Source organism: Octopus bimaculoides, chromosome 1 (assembly GCF_046866305.1).
Source record: "Octopus bimaculoides isolate indiv1 chromosome 1, ASM4686630v1, whole genome shotgun sequence".
Lineage (NCBI taxonomy): Eukaryota > Metazoa > Mollusca > Cephalopoda > Octopoda > Octopodidae > Octopus > Octopus bimaculoides.
The window spans coordinates 5129414-5153066 of NC_142928.1; the positions used below are offsets into that span (position 1 = coordinate 5129414).

Sequence of the window (23653 nt, forward strand, 5' to 3'; positions counted from 1 at the left end):
ATTAGTAAAATATAAAATATTTATTTATACATAGAAATAGGGATGGGGGCTTGAGGATATTATGCGGCCATGAGGGTGGTGGTGGCCCAAAAATTTTGAGAACCTCTGCATTACATTAATACCTGAAACAGAGCTAAATGCAAAAAATAGGTAATAGACACTAACACTCGAATTATCTCAGTAATAATTTGAAGTTATAATATTCTCAAATGGATGTTAATGACCTGGCAAAACGAGATAGAAAAAAAACGTAAATAGAATGATAACATTTAAGACATATGACCTACAATCTAATAAAGAAAAATTACATTTACCACGAATGCACAGAAGTGGGAGCGTTACGAATAAGGCAACTTACATTAAAATATCAACTGTTGTACTATAAAAATCTCTTGGAAAAATAATGGAAAAATTAATAGGATTAGCCATGAAATACGAAGAAAGAAGCTATCGTCACAAAGCCGAAAATACAAAACAGGGGCTGAAGTAACAGTTTTTAGGAGAAAGAAGAAACAACAGACATTGTGTAAAACTAAAACTAAAAATGGGAGGGATGTCATGATAAAACGATACCAAGGAAAGGCCCTTCACGGCCATTTTGTTACACAGCTTTGGAAGTTTATACGTCACAACAGATAAAAAGGAACAATGTGACAGTCATGTTTATGTTTGCTGTTTTAGAATGGATTTAAGAGTTATGAAATAGTTAATAACCGCATTGGTGGGCTGCGTGTTGCATTCATAATGGCCACACCAATATTTTATATAAGTTTCCATAGTTGTTTCTTAACCCGGAATAGGTGAATAAATGGGCGTGCATTGAATAGAGATCGAGTGGAACAAGTACAAGTTTTCACTTTATAATATATTAAATAATAATACAAAGACAGTTTAGAATTCTTGAGAACAAATTTTAAGTAAAAAATAATTAGAACGCCTTATTTAATCACATGGCTGACCGACATCGGATCAACGGAACAACCTGCTCGTAAAATTAAAGTTCGTGTGACTGAACATTCCACAGGCATTCCACTTAACGTAGTTCTCGGAGCTGGCCCTTTGAAATACACGTGCAACTCATTTTTGCCCGCTGAGTAAACTGGAACAACCTAAAATAAAGTGTCTTGTTCGGGAACACAACGCACCGCCGGGAATCGAACTCACAATCGCGAGCCGAACACCTTAACCACTAATCCACGTGTCTACACTGGAAAGAATTAGTAACGTAAACCAGAGCTCCGCAACCTTTTTTCAATTGTGGTACACTTATAGTCTTTTCAAAATTCGGTGGCATATCTGAACTAAAATTATAACTAAAAGTATTGGGAAAAAAATTATATTCAGGTTACACTGCGGCACACCTAGCATCGTCTCGTGGCACACCAGTGCGCCGCGGAATATCGGTTGCGGAGTACTGACGTAAACAGAGCAAAGAAGATTTAACTATGAATGAATGGATGGGAGTGCAGGTCTGGCTTACGATTGAGAAATTCTTTTCTACTTTAGGCACAAGGCCCGAAATTTTGGGGGAGGGGACCAGTCGATTAGATCGACCCCAATACGCAACTGGTACTTAATTCATCGACCCCGAATAGATGAAAGGCAAAGTTGACTTCGGTGGAATTTGAACTCAGAACGTAACACCAGACGAAATACCGCTAAGCATTTCGCCCGGCCTGCTAACGTTTCTTATTTCTTTATTGCTTACAAGGGGCTAAACATAGAGGGGACAAACAAGGACAGACAAACGCATTAAGTCGATTACATAGACCCTAGTGCGTAACTGGTACTTAATTTATCGACCCCGAAAGGATGAAAGGCAAAGTCGACCTCGGTGGAATTTGAACTCAGAACGTAACACCAGACGAAATACCGCTAAGCATTTCGTCCGGCGTGCTAACGTTTCTGTCAACTTGCCTCTTCTACTTTAACCTCGGGTCGACCAAGATCCTGTGTGTGAAATTTAGAGCTTTGGTGTCTTATGCATTGTCTGTATGACTCCAGACGTATTTCGCTCTGTTGAAGTTTATTCAGTACAACCTCACAGCAATTATTAACTAACGAATTACAAAATAAATGTGTTGAAAAATATATTTGATGGCGTACTGTGAATGAATTAATAGCTAATTAAATTCTATACTGAATCAATTTTTAGATTAAATCAAACATTTTACCAGACCATTTTCTTTATTCTATTTTTATTTTCATTCTATTTTGTTTCGTTTTTATTTCCAGCCGAATCAACCGAACATAATACCGTGCTGTCTCTTTTCTTCGTTCAACGTTTATTCTGAAATATATCACAGAAAATGGCTGAAGGAGATAAGAATATTTTAAAGAAAATTAATACAAATGATCCTTGAATTCTTTTCTACTCTAGGCACAAGGCCCGAAATTTTGGGGAAGGGGGCCAGTCGATTAGGTCGACCTCAGTATGCAACTGGTTCTAAATTTATCGACCCCGAAAGGATGAAAGGTAAAGTTGACCTCGGCGGAATTTGAACTCAGAAAGTTAAGAGAAAGAAGGGTAACTCTTCTGACCCCTTTTAGGGTTTCTGAGACATGTGCAGGAAGTGAGGGAGTTATTCCTAGAGCAAAGACTTAACCAGAATGCCCAGGCGTGGCATTCTGGTTGCTTCCCAACCACATGGTTCTGGGTTCAGTCCTACTGCATTGCACCTTGGGCAAGTGTCTTCTACTATAGCCTCGGGTTGACCAAAGCTTTGTGAATGGATTTGGTAGAGGGAAACTCTGCGTGTGTGTGTGTGTGTGTGTGTGTGTGTGTGTGTGTGTGTGTACCACCACAGCTTGACAACCGGTGTTGATGTGTTTACGTCTCCGTAACTTAGCGGTTCGGAAAAAGTGTCCAATAAAATAAGTACCAGGCTTGAAATAAAACTGAGTGGTGGGGTCGATTCGTTCAACTAAAAATTCTTCTAGGCGTTGCTCCAGCATGGTCGCAGTCCAATGACTAAAGCAAGTAAAAGATAAAAAGATAATGATAATGATGGAAAAGGTCCAAGGAAGTGACAATATATCAGTGATCTTAATTTTGGAAGGTATTGGTGGTTGGTGGGTGGGGATGTGGTGTAGGATATGGTAAGATATAATAACAATTCTATACCGGAAGTGGTGGCACTACTCCATTGTGAACCTCACATTTTAGAGTTTTGTAGAGATTTGGTGGTTCTGGAAGGTTGAGGTACTTCCTGGCACTGAAGAAGAAATCCAGGCCTTTGAGAGGCAGTCTTGGTTCTGTTAACAAGGCAGCGAGCTGGCAGGATGGTTAGCATGATGGGCAAAATGCTTAGTTCAAATTCTGCCAACGTCGACTTTGCCTTTCTTTCTTCCGAGGTCGATGAAACAAGTACTACTTATTTCCCCCGAACCTGCTGGCCTTCTGTCGATATTTGAAGCCAGTGATGTGTGTTTACCAGGAGAGACCCTCCATCATGATGAGTTCTAACAAGCTGGGCTGGACATTAAGGGACTTTCTTGTGGAAATAACAACTCTGAGCCCCCAAAATGCAACTGCAGATGAACTGGAGACCTTTTAGAGGGTTTTCTCAAACCATTTCAGTGGGGGAGTAGCTTGGAAATGGGGACGGAGTGGCTCACCCACAAGTGGCACTCTTTATGTCTGCTGTTTAAGCCTGTGTTGGAGCGAACGGATGGGTACTGCAAATCAATGGCCGCCACAGGCGCGGTACACTCTAGCTACTCCATTGCTAATGTATGATTTTCTGCTCTAAAACCTCGAAGGTTCTAGTTGCGTGTTATTCATGTTTTGCGAAGAGTCGGGTAGTGAAGGCGCGTGGCTTCGTACTTAAAAGTATTTGTCTCGCGGTCGCAAGGAGGCGGCGGCGTGTTGTGTCCTTGAGCAAAACACTTCGTTTCACGTTGCTCCAGTTTACGGCTTCAAGGAGAGGAGGAAGTCGATTACATCGACCGTACTCCACTGGTACTTTATTTTATCGACTGCGCAAGGACGAAAGGTAAAGTCCACCTCGGCGGGATTTGAACTTAGCGCATAAAGAACCGGAAGAAATACTACAATATTTTTTTATCTTCTGTGTAGTTTATGATCCATTAAATAATTATGTTGTGTACACCTTGGTGGTAAAAGTGTGTGTGTGTGTGTGTGAGGGGTGTGCGTGCGAGCAAGAGGGAGAGAGGAAAAGAGAGAGAGAGAGAATTGTATGATGGACAACGAAATTGTGGTTAATAAGGAAAGAATGAGAATGGTTAATCAAAAAAGAAGACAAAATATGAATGATGATGATAGGCAAAACTATTTTGTACAAATCAGAATGAGGAAACCGGGCAGACGAGAAAACCTGACTGAAGAAAATAGACAAGAATTCTGAGAAATTATTCAAAGGATTATGGAAGAAATGACTGCATATTATTACTGAATCAGGAAATGTTAATGGCTGACACTGTACCACAAAATGGGCCGGGAGGTTCTACGAGTAGCGCTAGTTAAATATTGATGAGATTAGACAGAAATTGAATAGAAATTCATACGGGCAGTCTTTTACCACTGATTCTAGTAGACAATATTTCTTAAAGGGCACTCTCAGATCAACTGAAACCATTAATATCATATCATCTTTGGGTTAGGCACGATTGATTCAATGACGAAGTTGCAGGAACTCGCCTGTGTCGGCGAGCAATGTTAAAGAAATTTTAATGATGAAATCTTCAAAGTTAGAAGAAACACGAGTAAATATCGTACAGTGAATAAAAGTGATCGCTGGTCTTTTCAAGAATATATGGACCCGTGAGAGGTTCCACTTTTCTAACACATAGAATGACTGGACTGGACATTAAGGGAATTTCTTGAGAAATAACAACTCTGACCACAAAAAATGCAACTGCAGATGAGCTGGAGACCTTTTAGAGGTTTTTCTCAAACCATTTCAGTAGGGGAGTAGCTTGGAAATGGGGAGGGGGTGGTTCACCACGAGTGGCACTTTTTATGTCTGCTGTTTAAGCCTGAGTAGGAGCGAAGGGATGGGTGCTGCAAAGTCAATGGCCGCCACATGCGCGGTACACTCTAGCTACTCCATTGCTAACGTACAATTTTCTACACCAGAAGATGAGAATCTTCCATGGCTATTTTCAAACTATAAACCCGATCTACAACTGAATACAGCCAATTTTTTGTTTGTTTTCTAGCAGACTAATTCCTGTTCGTCCACGAGAGATTCCAGTTCTGAATGAATCACTGATATTTCCGCCTTTATATGAGTCAGTCATGACACTACTGGAGTTACAGCCGACTCTGAGTTTCTAAAGATGTCTTACATATTCATCAGCAGACTCTTCGGTCGTTTATTTGTCAGTGAAGTTTTATGAAGTGTCATGATTTTATTGGTTGGCTGAATTAAAGTGGTTGTTGTTTTTTTAAGAAGTCAAAGCTTCATTATAGGTCGTACGCTGAGAAATAATTTAGAAATTTTCTGGGTAAATGGTAAATTCAACAGCTTCATATAAAAGCTGCTAGTTCTTCTAAAAGACAAACGCACTAGAGGCAAAGACAAGTAACCGGTGCTTAGAGGTCTTTGGAACTGTGGGCATTATATCCAGTTTTCCACATCGTAGTATGTATAGTTCTCTATTTAAGAGATGAGGAATTATGTTCATTATTTACATTTGACAGATATTTGTCCTCATCTTGTTTGTTGTTAACACAACGTTTCATCTGATATACCCTCCAGCCTTCATCAGGTGTCTTGGGGAAATTTCGAACCTGGGTTCTCATTCCTAAGGTTTTGTTTTCGATGTTGTTGTTATTATTATTATTATTATTATTATTATTATTATTCAGGTCACTGCCTGGAATCGAACTCGAAATCTTGGGGTTAGTAGCCCGCGCTCTTAACCCCTACGCAATAATAATAATAATGATAATAATAATAATAATAATAATAATAATAATAATAATAATAATAATGATGATGATGATGATGATAATAACATCCAAAAAATTCCTTAGGAATGAGAACCCAGGTTCGAAATTTCCCCAAGACACCTAATGAAGGCCGGAGGGTATATCAGACGAAACGTTGTGTTAACAACAAACAAGATGAGGACAAATATCCGTCAAATGTAAATAATGTAAATAATGTATCGTAGTATATATGTTCCCTGACAAGGATGACAATTTTCATACATTAAATGGAAGAGTGAGTAACGCAAGGTAAAAGTTAACTTAAATCAAACTTTAATGTACTAAAATTAAAGCCAGTGACATCTGCTGGCAAACTCTAGAGGCATTAGTTTACAAGGGTGTTTATATCAGTTGTACTTGGTGGTAAGAATGACAACGCAGAGAGATTCGAGTTTTCTATTGTTATTATAAACAGCATCATTTACATTAAATTATTACAACCGTATACTTTCATGATATTTTAACACAAGCGCTTATAGGTTTGCTCGCGCCTTGACCAAACTGAATTTTGGTGTCTTCAACAAACAAAATTTTAAACAAATTTCACATGGATGGAAAACAGTAATTGTAATAATTTCTGCAGATACCGTATTTAGTGGCGTATAAAACGCGCCTTTTTTTATTTTATTTATAAATGCATCCAAAAATTGCTCGGCATCTAATGCGACCACATTACGGACGCGAAATTAAGCATCAGAGACGAATCCGCTTAGAACAATAATTGTTATTAATGATTAAATATTGAAAAGAAGCCAAACTATCAAAGACACACGAAAAAATTGCATGTTGGGAGGTCAGATCATCTATTTATGCCGTCTTCTTTAGTATATGTAACCAACGCCTGATACATGTCCATCATTTCTGCAGATATACACTGTCCTAAGAAATTCTTGTTCCTTGAAGCCATAACAAATGATCACACCGTCTGCACCCTTAAGAAACAATAAAATGCAGGAAATAAGAAAAGCCCTCGCGGATAAAGTTGTATCTTGTTAGCGAGTGGAACGGGCCAATTAGGCGCAGCTTTTTGGGCGCAGACGATTTGGCACTGGAGGCAAACAATCATTCACACATGCACGCACACGCAGAAATACACAACACACACACACACATAAGGAGAGAGAGGAAATGAGGGAGGGAGAGAAATTACAATCTGTTAATTGAAGATGATTACCATAAACACTTTCCGTTTTCTCGTCCACACATATAAACAGAGAGAGGGGGAAGGGAGAGAACTAGAGAAATATTAAAAGCTCCTATGTCAAGTAAGTCAGCGTCGTATCAGTGACGTCAAATAAGCGGTGCCAAAACGGCGATGCCAAAACAGCGATGCCAAAACGGCTGTACCAAAATGGTCCCAAACCCGTCAGCGTAGGAGCGTCACAACTAATAACCCTTTGAATTTAATCAATCATGATTGATAAACCCTTTGACCTCGTGTTTCACGATCAAAAGAACAGCTTCTTGCAATTCTTTAACCTAATCACTAAAAGGTACTGATTGATTGCCTTTGATGTTGTCGCCGCGAACTTCGACCGATCGATTCGTTGAACAACTCTCGAAGATGCTGAAAACAATAAATTCATGCTATCTTGTTGAAATCTGGACGAATTTTCTCAGGTTCGACCAGGATGGCCACTGTCTGTCGTCGTCACCGCCACCGGTTTCTCCGTTATTGCCGCCACCACCACCACCACCACCACCACTACCATCCACCTTGTACTCCTACGCTGATCTACAAAGCATTTCAAAATCCTGTTTGACTCCATTGAAAGAATTTTCGGAATTTTTTTCTTCCTGTTTTCTTCTTTGTATTTTGTGAAATCCCATATACATCACGCGACACACCCAAGCATGTGACTTGCTGAGTTGCCGTAACATTCAGCTCTTCTAGATACAGTTGAATAAGTTATGTTATTCAAGACATGACCTATAAGAGAGGATGTTCTGAGTTCGACCCTAAGTTGGCCAAATTCATCTTTTGACCCAACTTTTTCAACTTCAGAAACCCAAAGGAATTTTTTCCCAAATAACTTTTCTTGTTTCAGTCATTGAGTTGCTGCTATGCGGGGGCACTGCCTAGTGGGGGGGGGGGGGAGATATCGAGCCCAATACTTATTTTTATCTATCGATCACTTTCACGGAGGCATAAACAAACCAACACCATTTGCCAAGCGATGACGGGGCACACTCACAAATACAGACATACATACGTACGTACATACATACATGCATACATTCATGCATACATACATACATACGTACGTACGTAGGTCTTACTTACATGCATGCATACGTACATACATACATACGAACGTACGTACGTACGTACATACATACATACATACATATCTTCATACGTACGAACGTACATACATAGATACATACATACATATGTACGTACGTACGTACATACATGCATGCATACGTACACACATACATACATACGTACGAACGTACGTACATACATACACACATGACAGGCTTCCACACAGCTTCCGTCTACCAACTCCGCTCACAAGGAGGCATTGGTCAGTGTGAAACTATAGCAGGAGACATTTGTCCAAGGTGCAACACAGCGGAATTGAACCCGCATCCACGTGATAGCAAGGCAAGATTCTCAACTACACTGCTAAATTTAAATGACTGAAACAAGTAAAAACCAGCAGATAAATCATAACTATTGGATGTCAGCCATATTTGCTGATAATAACGTATCTGGTGGCATAAAAGATTCATGGATGTATTATCTGATGCCATCCAATTTCAGTAGCGCATTCTTTTACTCTTTTATTTGTTTCGTTCATTTGACTGCGGCCATGCTGGAGCACCGCCTTTAGTCGAGCAAATCGACCCCAGGACTCATTCTTTGTAAGCCTAGTACTTATTCTATCGGGTTCTTTTGCCGAAATGCTAGGCTACGCGGACATAAACACACCGACACCGGCACCCTCGGCTAAAGAAGGTCTTCACCCATGTAATAAGGTGTTGTTATCCGTTTGGTGGGATTTGAAAGGTTTAGTCCACTCTGAATGTTTAAACCCGAACCAAATGATAACAAAGAAGATCTTCAGCGAGCCAAAGGAACGGCTTAAGTCAGCACTAAAAGAAAAACGACCATCTTTGGTTTGAAGACGAAAGCTGTTCTTCCATCAGGATAATGCTCGGCCACATACAGCGAGGATGACATTCCAATGCATTGTCCCATCTGATTATCATTTATTCTGCAGTCTTCAAAATCATTTGGACAGAAAAAATATGAATTCTTTAAACGAGGTCAGAACAGTATTGCAGGAGCATTTTTCGTCACGGACAAGTGAATTTTGGGAGAGGGGCCTTGCAAGTCTACCAGATCGATGGAAAAGCATTGTAGAAAATGAAGGCGAGCTGGCAGAAACTTCAGCACGCCGGGCGAAATGCTTAGCGGTATTTCGTCTGCCGTTACGTTCTGATTTCAAATTCCGCCGCGGTCGACTTTGCCTTTCATCCTTTCGGGGTCAATAAATAAAGTACCAGTTACGTACTGGGGTCCATGTATTCGACTTAATCCATCCCTTTGTCTGTCCTTGTTTGTCCCCTCTATGTCTAGCCCCTTGTGGGCAATAAAGAAAAAAGAAACTGAAGGAGAGTATATTTTAGATTTAAAAAGAACTTTGTTTACCTTAATTTTGGAAAATAAAAGAAGTATTTAAAAACTGCATTATTTTTGGGATCACCCAATAAATATAACATCGTCACTATATCTAGAGTATCAAGCGAAGAATTAAAACTAAAAAAAATCATTTCTATATGACATACGCTGCACATAATACTACGATAATCGAAGCAGATTCTTATTAAATTCTGTTGAACAGCTGCAGGTAAAGATTTATGTGGAGAAATATGTTGCAGATGTTTTAATTTATATTCAGAAGGTGACCCGACGGAATCGTTAGAGCGTTGGACAAAATGATTAGCGGCATTACTTCCCGCTCAAATGAACTTTGGTTTCATCCTTTCAAGGTCGATAAAATAAGTATCAGGTCGATGGGGTCGATGTAATTGATTTACTCCGACCTCTGAAATTGCTGCCCTTGTGCCAAAATTTGGAATCATTATGAAAAGTGGCGAGTTGGCAGAATCGTTAGCGGGCCGGGTAAAATGCTTAGCGACATTTCGTCCGTCATTATGTTCTGAGTTCGAATGCCGCCAAGGTTGACTTCACCTTTCATCCTTTCGAGGTCGGTAAATTAAGTACCAGTGAAACACTGAGATCGACGAAATCAACCAGTCCCCTCCCCACAAAATTTCAGGCCTTGTGCCTTTAGTAGAAAGGATCATTATTATTGTTTTCTCTTTATTACAGGTTTTGTTGGAACTCCTGGAGTCTTACATGCATAGCGAGTTCGCTACCTCCAGCCTATGGTACCATGCTACCCATTCTTTTCAGCCTCTATTACTTTCCTGGTTATTCTGGTTATGCCAAAGAGGCAAAACCTTTCGTAACAGTCCTACTGGACACTCTTTTCCAATTTCCTTTATATTCCCCTTGATGCCTTCTGATACTGTCCCCAAGGACCCAACAATAATTGGCACTATCTTCACCTTCTTCATTTTCCATAGCCAGGCTATTTCGTACTTAAGTGGGTTATATTTATCCACCTTTTCGTCTTCCTTCTTGGACTATTCGTGGGTCAAAGGGGCATGCAACATCAACTATATAGCATATGTGGTGCACCTTGACCACCACCGCTAGGTCCGGTCTGTTATGCTCTAGCACCTGATCTGTTTGGATTGGAAAATCCCAGAGGACTTTGCTAGTCTTCGACTCCGCCACTCTTTGCGGTTTGTACTCATACTACGTCTTGCCTCTCTCTAACCCCCACTTTTACCACAGTTTCCAGTATAACACTTTCGCTACCTGATCGTGTCGCCACAACTCGCAGTGGTTTTAGGCAAGTCTGGGGCATTCGTTCGTGATATGGGCAATGAGTTCATCCACTCTATTTCAGATGCGGCACAGCGGAGACACTTGCTCATTCCTCAGGTTGACCCTCCAGTTCGTGGCCAAAGCTTGGTTTTGCGCTACCAGTATAGTACTCTCGGCCTCTTTTAAAATAATAATAATAATAATAATAATAATAATAATAATAATAATAATAATAATAATAATCATTATCATCATCATCCTCATCATCATTATTATTATTATTATTATTATTATTATTATTATTATTATTATTATTATTATTATTATTATTATTATTATTATTATTATTATTATTATTATTATTATTATTATTATTATTATTATTATTATTATTATTATTATTATTATTATTATTATTATTATTATTATTATTATTATTATTATTATTATTATTATTAAAGGCGGCGAGCAGGCAGAATCGTTAGCACGCCGGGCGAAATGCTTAGTGGTATTTCGTCTGCCGTTACGTTCTGAGTTCAAATTCCGCCGAGGTCGACTTTGCCTTTCATCCTTTCGGGGTCGATAAATTAAGTACCAGTTACGCACTGGGGTCGATGTAATCGACTTAATCCCTTTGTCTGTTATTGTTTGTCCCCTCTATGTTTAGCCCCTTGTGGGCAATAAAGAAATTAGAAATAAGAAACGTTAGCAGGCCGGGCGAAATGCTTAGCGACATTTCGTCCGTCTTTACGTTCTGAATTCAAATTCCGCCGAGGTCGACTTTACCTTCCATCTTTTCAGGATCGATAAAATAAATACCAGTTGAGCACTGGGGTCGATGTAAGCGACTTAATCTCTTCCCCGGCTAAAGTCTTAAAATATCTGGCCTTGTGCCATTTGCAGTGAACTGGCAGAATTGTCAGAGCGTCGAAAGTTGAAGAAAGAAGAAAAGGAAGAAATGTTTCGCAGCATTTCCTCCTCCCCTTTACGTTCCGAGTTTCGACTCCGAAAGAGAAAGTTTTTCAAAATTGAAAAAAAGTTAACCGATTCCTATACTTTTGCATAAATATGCAATATTAAAAAAGTTAGGTTTGGGGTTAGAAATTACAGCTTACGGTTAAGGTTCCGATCAAAGGCTAGCGCTTATTGCTAGAATTTAGGGTTAGGGCTAGGATTTTAGGGTTAAGAGTTAGTGCTTCGGTTTTGAGTTACGATTAAGAGTTAGGTTTTAGGGTTAGATTTACAGTTAGGGGTTAGCAGTTAGGGTTTAGGTATACGCTTTAGAGTTATGGTTATGGTTAAAGGTTAGGGGTTAAGATTTAGGGTTGAACTCTGCAGGACTTGAACTGGGAACCTCAAGAGACAAAAGAAATGCCGCACGGTATTGTTTTTGATACTTTTGAGACGAGGTAGGGATTAGTCAATATCATAGACTCCAGTACTTGTCTGGTACTTTGTTTTTATCGACCACGAAAAGATGAAAGGCAAAGTTGACTTCGACGAGATTTGAGCTCTACCGATTCTTCTATACCCTTGCCCTTGTTTCTGTTAGGTGCAGGCGTGGCTGCGTTGTAAGAATCTTGCTTCCCAACCACAAGGTTCCTGGTTTAGCCCCACTGTGTGGCATCTGTCTGGGGAAAGTGCCTTCTAGTATAGCCTCAAGCTTCTTTCAGTTTCCCTCTACCAAATTCACTGATAAAGCTTTGGTCGGCCCGAGGCTATAGTAAAAGACACTTGCCCAAACTGCCACGCATTGGGAATGAACTCGGGACCATGTAGTTGGGAAGCAAGCTTCATACTACACAACCACGCCTACGCCTGTTGTATAAATATTTTTTAAAAATCCAGTATTCAAGAGAACCAGGTCCTTACAGAGTGAAAGCACCAAGGTCAGGTCGGTGATAGCACTGTCTTGGACAAACAATATATGAGGAGGGCAAATACGTACTCACTAAATTAAACACGGATTTGTACCCAGTTATGCAAATTCGCAAATGGTTGACTGAATATCCGAGTCATCAAGGTTACACACACACACACACGACGGGCTTCTTTCAGTTTCCGTCTGCCAAATTCACACACAAGGCTTTGGTCGGCCCGAGGCTACAGTAGAAGACACTTGCCCAAGGAGCCACGCAGTAGGACTGTAACCCGGAACCATGTGGCTGGGAAGCAAACTTTTTACCACAAACCCATACCTGTGCCTGTTTAGATTCCATTTTTGATTCGAACTTCAAAGTCCAGATGCTTACAACTTTGCAACTGAGTGAAAGACTAACAATTGTAAATGCAACAAAGGATATTGTATATTTGTGATAATAGTTCGGTCGCAATTGCGGTGAAGATAGGTATTGTAAAGTAATATAATAGTTATTATATCTGAACAGGACATCAAGCTATAATAATGATAATAATTCGAGGTGACCAACAGGAAAAAGAAAAAAAGACAAGCGACAAACTCGGTAGTTCACGATGTTATTTCAACGCTTAGTATTGTATCGTTGTTGCTGCTGCTGCTGCTGCTGTTGTTGTTGTTGTTGTTGTTGTTGTTGTTGCTGCTGCTGCTGCTGTTTTGTTGTTGTTATTGTCGCCTTTCCTTATTTTTCCTTTAGAATTTATTTTTTGTTTGTTTTTTGTTTTTATGATGACGTACGATGACGTATATTGTCGGCGGAAACAACCGAACGTTGCCGACCAGCTTGAGCAGAAAAAGTATGTAGTTGAGTCAGTGTACTAGTTATTAAACTAACCACGAGGTAAAACGTGGTGAAGGGAGAAAGAGAGAGTGAGAGAGTGAGAGAGAGAGAAAGAGAGAGAGAGAGAGAGAGAGAGAGAGAGAGAGAGAGAGTGAGATGTTGGCAAGGACAAGCAGTCAGTAAAACGATTTAATGCTGGAAAATTGCCGACTCACTTTCTGCTGCTCAGTATCGAAGCGGCGCCATTTTATTTATGCGAATACTTATTCGTGTTGTACAGAAGGTATCACAACAACAGCAACATTAAGAACATAAGCAGCAGCTATTCTGCACCACCTCCACCATCACGAACAACAACACCGTCACCGTCACCATCACGAACATTCACCCCCACCACCACTATCATCAACAGCATGCCGCCGCCACAACCACCACGACTACCACTACTATCGTGAATAAAGTACCACCTCCATCACCACCACCACCACCACCACCACCACCACCACCAATTGTAACATCGAGCCAACGAAGGGAGTCTCACGTGGTTGCTCGAATTGCTAGAAATAACAGTGAAATCTTCCTCGGACCTTACTCTTGCCGTTTTAAGGGAGGCTTTAATGGACAACGTGCTCCTGAGTTGTCTGAACATTGGAGAAAGACTGAATGGTCACGGCTAGACAGCTTTTCACCATCAATCTGCTTGATCAAGGCTCACCTGGGGTTAAACACCTACCACTACTAATGGCGCTACCACCACTACAACCATCGCCGCCTTCTTTATCACCACCATCACCATCACCATCGCTATGCCACCACTACCACAATCACCACCGCCACCACCATCACTACTACCGCAACCACCACCACCACCACCACCAACAACAACAACAACAACAACAACAATAATCATAAAGAAAAGAGCAATTGAAAAAAAATTATTCTAAACGTGGGAAAGAAAGGGAAGCAGAGAGTTTGGGGGGAAATCCCAGAAGCCCCCATTTTTAAAAATACTTTTGCAATGTCAGAACATTTAGAATCATCCTTAAGAATTTAAAAAGCGAAATGAACCTGCCATATTTTGTGATAAATGTGACGTTATGTTGGCGACAGTTTGTAAATGATGGCTTCGTAGCAATGACGGCGAAAAAGTTGTTGGCTGGGAGCATGTCTGTTGTAGAGTTTATAAAGTCTAGGAGACGAAACCAGAAAGAGAGAATGATTGTTTGTTGCTATGACATTAAACGTTGTATGTGTTATAACGACAGTGATAGCAGAGAGACTGGTTTTGTAGGCGATAATGGCTCTGGAAATGGATACGACAATGTACTTTTGTATTAATAATGTTGGATCGTTATGTTGCTGCGAGATATTGCAAATAATCTAGACGAGGCGTTTTATTTAATCTCTTCATAAATAAAATATATCCGACATCTTAATGACCTCTTTCTCGTAGCTGTGTGGTAAGAAGTTTGCTTCCAACCACATGGTTCCGGGTTCAGGCCCACCTTGTGCAAGAGTCTTCTGCTATAGTCGACTAAAACCTTGTGAGTGAATTTGGAAGACGTAAACCGAAAGAAGCCTATCGTGTACGTGTGCGTGCGTGTATCTATGTGTTTGTGTAAGTTTATGTACATGTTTCTTCCACCCCCTCCCCGCCTGACAACCGGTGCTGGTTTGCTTACGTTCTCGTAACTTAGCAGTTTAGCGAAAAGAGAGGGATAGAATAAGTACTAGGCTCTAAGAAAGCAGTAAGCACTGTGGCCGATTTGTTCGACTAAATCCTCAAAGACGGTGCTCCCCCCCCCCCAGCATGGCTGCTGTCCAATGATTGAAGCAGGTAAATGATAAAACTAAAGAACTAAATTTAAAAAAAAAACGTTACTAAAACATTTCAGCAGCGAATTGTGGCAGGCACATTTATTTAACATCTTTCCCAAACAACTCTAATCTGTAATATTCTGCAATATAATTTTAAATGTCATTTATGAAACGTATATTTATAGGAAACGTTAATGAGGAAGTATATAGCATTGTTTAAGACATATTATACTCATTCGCTCTCAGACACGGATTCAAAAGCTCAGGAGAGATGACTAAAGATTACAGTTCCGTACCATTGGTTTCATATACTTTCATGTAATATCGTCACCACTTCAAAACAAATGTGTCTGTGTTTCTATGTCTATGTATCTGTGTGTGTGTGTGTGTATGTATATGTATGACGGTATGTGTTTATGTGTTAATGTGTGTGCCTATATATAAGTTATAGGTATGTGTATGAAAGTGTCTGTCTATACACACATATACACACACATTCCCTCATTAATTATCTATTTCGTTCTTCTAGGACTTGATTTTACTTAATGTCGTTCGGCATATTAGATATAAATATTGTTTTATCTAGCATCATCATCATCATCATCACCGCCGCCGCCGCCACCACCACCACCACCACCACCACCATCACCATCATTATTATCATCATCATCATCGTCATCATCATCATCTTTTCTAGCAAAAAATGTAGTTTTAATCTCCACACCAGTAGCAGCAGAGGGAGCAGCAGCAGCAGCAGCAGTAGCAGCAGAAGCAGTAGTAGCAGTAGCAGCAGTGGTAGCAGCAGTCGTTAGCATTAGTAATGGCGTTGTCATTTAACCCCAGGTCGCCCCCTGCTTCTGCAAGCCTACGAATGAGAAAGCATTCCAAGCATCCGTATTTTTAAAATAGAGCATATTCAAGCGACACTAGGGAGGGAAGATGGGGAGGGAAGGGGGCGATTGAGAGGAGATTTGGCTGCTATTTCTAGCACACCGGTCAACCACGTAGAGACACCGGCACCTCGTAGGATCGCTATGGAGATGTCGGTAACGCTAAAGCACGCTGGCGTCGAGTTGAATGTGTGTAAATATATATACTGAGCATACGGATGTATATATATATATATATATACTCTATAACTTCCGTCTCTTACAACAAAACAAAACCGTGTATGATAAATCCGTCGTTATATATATTTAAATACACACACACACACACACACACACACACATACATACATACATACATACATACATACATACATACATACATACATACATATATATATATATATATATATATATATATATATATATATATATATATATATATACATGTATGTATGTAATTCATACCTTTGCCATAGTGGACCAAGCTTTGTGTTGACTGACGGATATATAGCCATTCCTACCGACACGTTGAGGCATAACCGCCATTTATTAACAGCAGCCGAGAATATGGAACATAGACGTGTCAAGCACACACACACACACACACACACACACACACACAAACACACACTCATTTATATACATACTCATGAGCGCGCGTGCCCGCACACACACAGACACACACTCACGCACACACACACACTCAACATACTCTAATTTAAATCTAAGAGCGATTAAGATATAGATCAAGTTTTCCAAAGAAAAACGTGAAGATTTCCAACGATTTGGTTAACATAACACATCAAAAACACACGTAGATACTCACACAAAATTAGATAGATAGATAGATAGATAAATAGATAGATAGATAGATAATGGATAGATGATGGATGGATAGATAGATAAACAGATAGACAGACAGACAGAAAGAAAGATAGATAGATAGATAGATAGATAGATAGATAGATAGATAGATAGATAGATAGATATGTAGATAGATAGATACATAGATAGATAGACAGGCAGGTAAGTAGATAGGTAGGTAGATGGATACAAAGAAAGAAAGAAAGATAGATAGATAGATAGATAGATAGATAGATAGATGATAAATAGATAGATAGATAGATAGATAGTGGGAACGAGAGGAGAGAGAAAGGGAGGAAAGTGGGAAAGAGAGTGAAGTGGGAAAGGAGGAGAGAAAGCTATCAAGTTTTCCCCAAAACGTGAAAATTCCCGCATTTTCGCCCGGAACACTTGACACATCACAAACAATTACACACACATACGCATGCACACACACACACAGAGACACATATATATATAGATATATACACTCAGATAGTAGTATCATCAGCAGCAGTATACACACTGCACACTCACAATCGAAGCTACACACAAACATCATCACAACAGCACATACACCAACAATAACAGCACAAACATATTACACACTTAGGACACACAGACATCAGCTCACACACGTGACACCCACATACGCAGGACGCAGACACACATTCGCGTGCACGCACATATATGCATACAGACGGACGTTTATATATATATAGTTATATATACGCATACACACAACACATACATATACGTGCATACCACACTTGCATTATATAGCAAACACACACATACAAACAGAAACACGTGGCACTCACGTGATCATATACACATACGTATGCTCAGATGTGCACACACGCACATGTGTATGCACACGCATACACATACACATACATACACACACACATACACACACATACACACACATATATATACGCAATACGTTGACCATGGAGATTTTTAGAGATTCTTGGGGTTAAAAAGGCAAACACTGCCAAACCAGATGGCAGACGATAATATTACGTAATGTGAAATTTACAACTCGTTTCATATCGGACTTGTCGCAGTAATGATGATGATAAGAGTGAGTGGGGCTACATCGGAAGTGTTTCGTTAGACGTAGCCATATTGTATCTCTATGGCGGGTGACACGTGAATAAGGCGCACATTTGCACACACACACACACACAAACACACAACACACGCAGACATTCAAACAGCCACACATTCTGTCTGTGTGTCGCTCTCACTGTAGGCGTGTGCTGATGTGTATATGTATGGATGTGTGTACGTATGGCTGGCTGGCTGGCTGGCTGGATGGATGGATGTTGTACTCTCAGACAGCAAGGCAGCGATGTGTATGTATGTAGGATTGTACGTCTATGTGTGTATAGGTGTGTACACATGTGTATGTATGTGTTTGTTTGCATATGTATACGTGTGTATATGTGCAAAATGCCGAGGCGATGTCGTTTACGCTTTTATGTATATATCTCTCTCGTTTGCAGAAGATAACCTAAGACACTTGAGACGCTGGTAACGCTTGTTGAGGCAGAAACACGTACTCACAGCTCTCCTTTTATCTTCAGGCAGAGTGTCTTTTCCATAATGGCAAGTTAATTTTGAAGAAGCTCTTTATTTTTGAAATTATCTTCCCTTTTCATTTTGAGTTTGTACCAATTGCCACCAAGCAATTAACCTACCTTCTCTGGAAGTGAAGATAATGCCAATAAATCAAAAAATTCTGCCTTTGACATACATACATACATATCCCAGTGAAAATCTCAATAAAATAAGAAATAAACATAGATATGACATACTGATTTGAGACAGAGAAGAGAAACAGTGTACAGTCGTAGAAATCAGCTGCCCAGCGGATGTTAACATAAAGCTAAAGATCAGCGAAAAAGAAAACTCCCTATGCTAAACTATTGAGAAATCTGAAGTTACTCTATCCAGATTACAAGTTCAGGTTAATACCTGTAATCATTGGCACCCTGGGATATGTAACACACTGCCTAAATACCAATCTTGAAAAATTAGACTTCTCAGAATCAGAAAGGAAAAAGTTGATTCGAAGACTACACATCCAAACCATCACTGGAACTGTAAAAATTAGTAAAACTTTCCAGTTTATCATTTAAGTATACATGCGCATGTTTAGACATGCAAGTACAGTATACGAGTTAATTTGTTCCCGGAGTCCGCTCGTAAAGCGAAAACTCGTAAAGCAGAGAAATATTTTCCCATAGTAGCAATGTTATAAATCGTAGTTCGTTCCCAGAAAGATATTTTACCTATTTCATTTATAATATTCGTAAATAAATGGCAATAAAACAACAAGACTATAAAGAATATTCTATCTATGTAAAGTAAAAAGAATAACAAGATCATTTATAATAAAAAAATATTATTATGATAATCGTCTTCTGAATCACTTTCACTCGCACTAGACTCGCGCACACCATCACTTGTAGACGCGATCGGCGATTCACAAGCACTCGTAGACAGACTTGTAGATTTCTTTTTAAAAAACAAGTCTAGAGTTGTTTGCTTAGAAGAAGCTTTCTTTCGCTCTCTATAAATTTCTCGGTAACACGCAGAAGCATTTGTTATGGTAGTAGAAACATTTACACTTGGTTGAAAATTTGGATCTTTATATTTATTTCAAAATAAAGCTCGTAAACCCGGGACTCGTAAAGTGGGTCCTCGTAAAGTAAAGTATTACTGTATATACATGAGAATACACACATAATACAAAACATACAAACCTGCATATGCACTAACTCCAAATACTGCACACACACACACATGCAAAAATACCATGTTGATGTTATTGAAATTCCAACGAAGGCGCCATGGATCCGTATGAGAGACCGTCTCTTTCTCTACTGGCAAGAAATCCTGCAATGAAACTGAATAAGGACACAAGAAAAGGATTTGTTCTGTTATCAAACCAGCTGCCCTCTCGACGCCGGTGTGGTTAGAAAAATACAGGCGAATGAGAATGTCTACTCTCTTTACTCTTTTACTTGTTTCAGTCATTTGACTGCGGCCATGCTGGAGCACCACCTTTATAGACGAGCAAATCGACCCCAGAGCTTATTCTTTGTAAGCCTAGTACTTATTCTATCTGGTTCTTTTGCCGAACCGCTAAGTTACAGGGACGCAAACACACCAGCATTGGTTGTCAAGCGATGCTGGGGGAGGACAACACACACACACACACACACACACACACACACACACACACACACACACACACACACATAAATATATACGACCGGCTTTCAGTTTCCGTCTACCAAATCCATTCATAATGCTTTGGTCGGCCCGTGACTATAGTAGAAGACACTTGCCCAAGATGCCACGCTGTCGGACTGAACCCGGAACCATGTGGTCCGTAAACAAGCTACTTACCACACGGCTACTCCTGCGCCTATCTATGCAGCATTGATAAAGAGTTTGCAAAACCAGTATCCAAGATACACTTAGAGCTTCATATCAGTTACTATTGGAGCAACAGGGTTCATACTGACCAGTCTGGAGCTAAGTATGATTTGAACTTGGGAATTTGGGTAGAGAATGTTAATCCTCAATTCATACGCTACAACTGAACACAATATCTCGAACAATTACAATCTACAAGAACTTCTTAAGACTTAAATGATGATGATTAAAACAAGATGCCTTCCTTCAGAATCTTACTATCAAGTAGGGAGCCGGTCAGAATGTATCCTATGTTGAAAAGAGAAAGAGAACATACATAGATAAATATTATATACAGTTCCTCAGGTGGCGAACTGGCAGAATAGTTTTCACGCCGAGCAAAATGCTTGACGACATTTTGTACGTCTTTATGTTCTGAGTTTGATTTCCGCTGTGGTCGACTCTGCCTTTCATCCTTTCGAGGTCGATAAAATGAATACCTGTCGAGACCTGGGGTCGATGTAATCGACGAGTCTCCTACCACAAAATTTCAGGCTTTGTGCTTTTAGTAGAAAGGATATATATATATATAAATGGAGTTAAACGCAGGTGTTATTAAAAATTCTTTTACTTCCGACACATGTTTTGAAGACAACATGGGTATTATTCCAAAGGAATAAAATGGTGTAAAACAATGTAATCTTCTCATCAGGGAAAGAAAGAAATAAACCAAACTCATCAATAAGACATAACCCTAACCGCTCCCCTCACTAAATATTAGGTATAGAACCAGTATTTCTTTGGATTACATCATCCTGTCATGAGGCTAACATAACCTCTAGCTGTAATATATATATATATATATACAGGGTGATCCAAAAGTACCTATACACTTTGAAATATTTTTCATTTTATTACTTTTACACTCATTTATTACAATTATATTTATGAAACACAGTTTAATCTCGTAAAAGGTCGAAATGTCCTCCTTCAACATGGGAATATTCATCAAACGTCCCAGAACACTGTAACAAACAGCACATTATTCACGGTACCTGTAAAAAACATAAGTCAATTTTAAAAGTGTTTACCTACTTTTGGCCCACCCTGTATATATATATATATATATATATATATATATATATATATATATATATATATATATATATATATATATACTTTTATTCTTTTACTTGTTTCAGTCATTTGACTGCGGCCATGCTGGAGCACTGCCTTTAGTCGAACAAATCGACCCCAGGATACATTCTTTGTAAGCCTAGTACTCATTCTATCGGTCTCTTTTCCCGAACCGCTAATTTATGGGGACGTAAGCACACCAAAATCGGTTGTCAAGTGATAGTGGAGAGAGAAACACAGACGCAGATACAAATACATATATATATATATATTTATGTATGTATGTATGTATGTATGTATATATATATGGGAGAATATACAAAAAATAACAACAGACGAGGACAGGTGGTGTAAATAACAAAAGTATATATTAGTATGACGCTCGGGAATACGGAAAGTCTTTGACGTTTCGAGCTACGCTCTTCAACAGAAAGAATACGGAGACAAGGAGAAAAACACGGAGAACACACACACACACACACACACACACACACACACACACACACACACACATATATATATATATATATAAATATATATATATATATATATATATATATATATAAACGACGGGCTTCTTTCAGTTTCCGTCTATCAAATCCATTCACAAGGCTTTGGTCACCCGAGGCTATAGCAGAAGATACTTATCTATATATGACCAATTCAAATAAACGGATGAAAACCGAAAAGAAGGTAAACAACGAGCTTGAGGACGTGCACAAGAAGTATGTTAGCTTGGCGCTTGGTGAAAGGAGAGAGTTTAACGTTTCGAGCATAGCTCTTCATCAGAAAGGAGAAACGCAAAAGTCCAAAGAAAGAGGAGGAGGAGGAATCGACAATGGGCCACCTCAGTTTCTTTGATAGCCGCAGGGCTCTTTCTATTGTATTTGTGGTATTTGTATAATTTTTTTTTCTTCTCGTGTATATAGCCGTAAGATGCTGCAGAACGGAATTATGTCAGTGAACAGGTTACGGTCTCAAAGCGAGGAAAATATTTTGGCAAATTAAATTTAAATGTTGAAGTAAATCTAACGGTTTTTGTGTGTTATTTTAAATGGCTTATAAACACCTTCCACGTTGCAATTGTTTTCGTTCCAGCACACGATATCAGATCAGGTCACTTGCTATGCAAGTACATCTCCGTAATGTATATATATATATATATATATATATATATCAATTAGAAAATGGAGGATAATATGCTGAACCCAACTACTTATATATATATATATATATATATATATATATACACATATACATATATATATATGTTTGTATGTATATATATATATATAGATAGATATATATACACACATATACATATACATATATATGTTTGTATGTGTGTGTGGGGGGGGCACCATCGCTTGACAACCGATGCTGGTGTGTTTACGTTCCCGTAACATAGCGGTTCGGCAATAGAGACCGATAAAAGTACTGGGCTTACAAAGAAAAGTACTGGGGTCGATTTGTTCGACTAAAGGCGGTGCTCCAGTATTGCCGCAGTCAAATGACTGAAACAAGTAAAAGAATAAACGAATAAAAGAATATATTTATTAATCCTTTATATTATAGCTAAGAACAATAGCCTTCTTAAATCCATTTATCCAATTTTATCCATTAACATTTCATTGCAAGTCTATTTATTAATTAGCTGTCGGCACAAATGAAGCAAGCCTGCCTATTTAGCGCTGCCTTTCAATAAGACCTTCGTTAATTTGTTTAATTTGAAGTTTATTATAGGAAAAGAGCAAACACTAAATCATCGAACTGGAATTGATAGTTTGTAGTGTGTCTAATTTAAAGTGTGTTGGATCTCCTGAGTATTCTAAGTAAGCGAATCGACCTTAAAATTCCCAAACCATTCATAAATTAAAGGCAAATAAAGTAATATTACAATAAAGTTGTATTTAATACAGGGTCCATGAAAATGTGGGGGTTCGTAGTTTAGTTTAGTGATTTTGTCACATGG

The 23653-nt window shown here is 39.1% G+C and overlaps 1 long non-coding RNA gene across 3 annotated transcripts; it reads right to left on the bottom strand.

The window, feature by feature from the left end:
- Positions 1–2181: 2181 nt before the first annotated feature.
- LOC128249774 (uncharacterized) lies at positions 2182–17378 on the bottom strand. 3 transcript variants are annotated; one of them, XR_008265876.2, is made up of 2 exons: positions 16735–17378; positions 2182–2290 (listed from the first exon to the last, which is right to left on the bottom strand). It is a non-coding gene; the product is annotated as an uncharacterized LOC128249774 (long non-coding RNA). The 3 variants fall into 3 exon arrangements; XR_016238258.1 differs by lacking the exon at positions 2182–2290 and adding an exon at positions 2338–2971; XR_016238241.1 differs by lacking the exon at positions 2182–2290 and adding an exon at positions 6432–6888.
- Positions 17379–23653: the final 6275 nt, after the last annotated feature.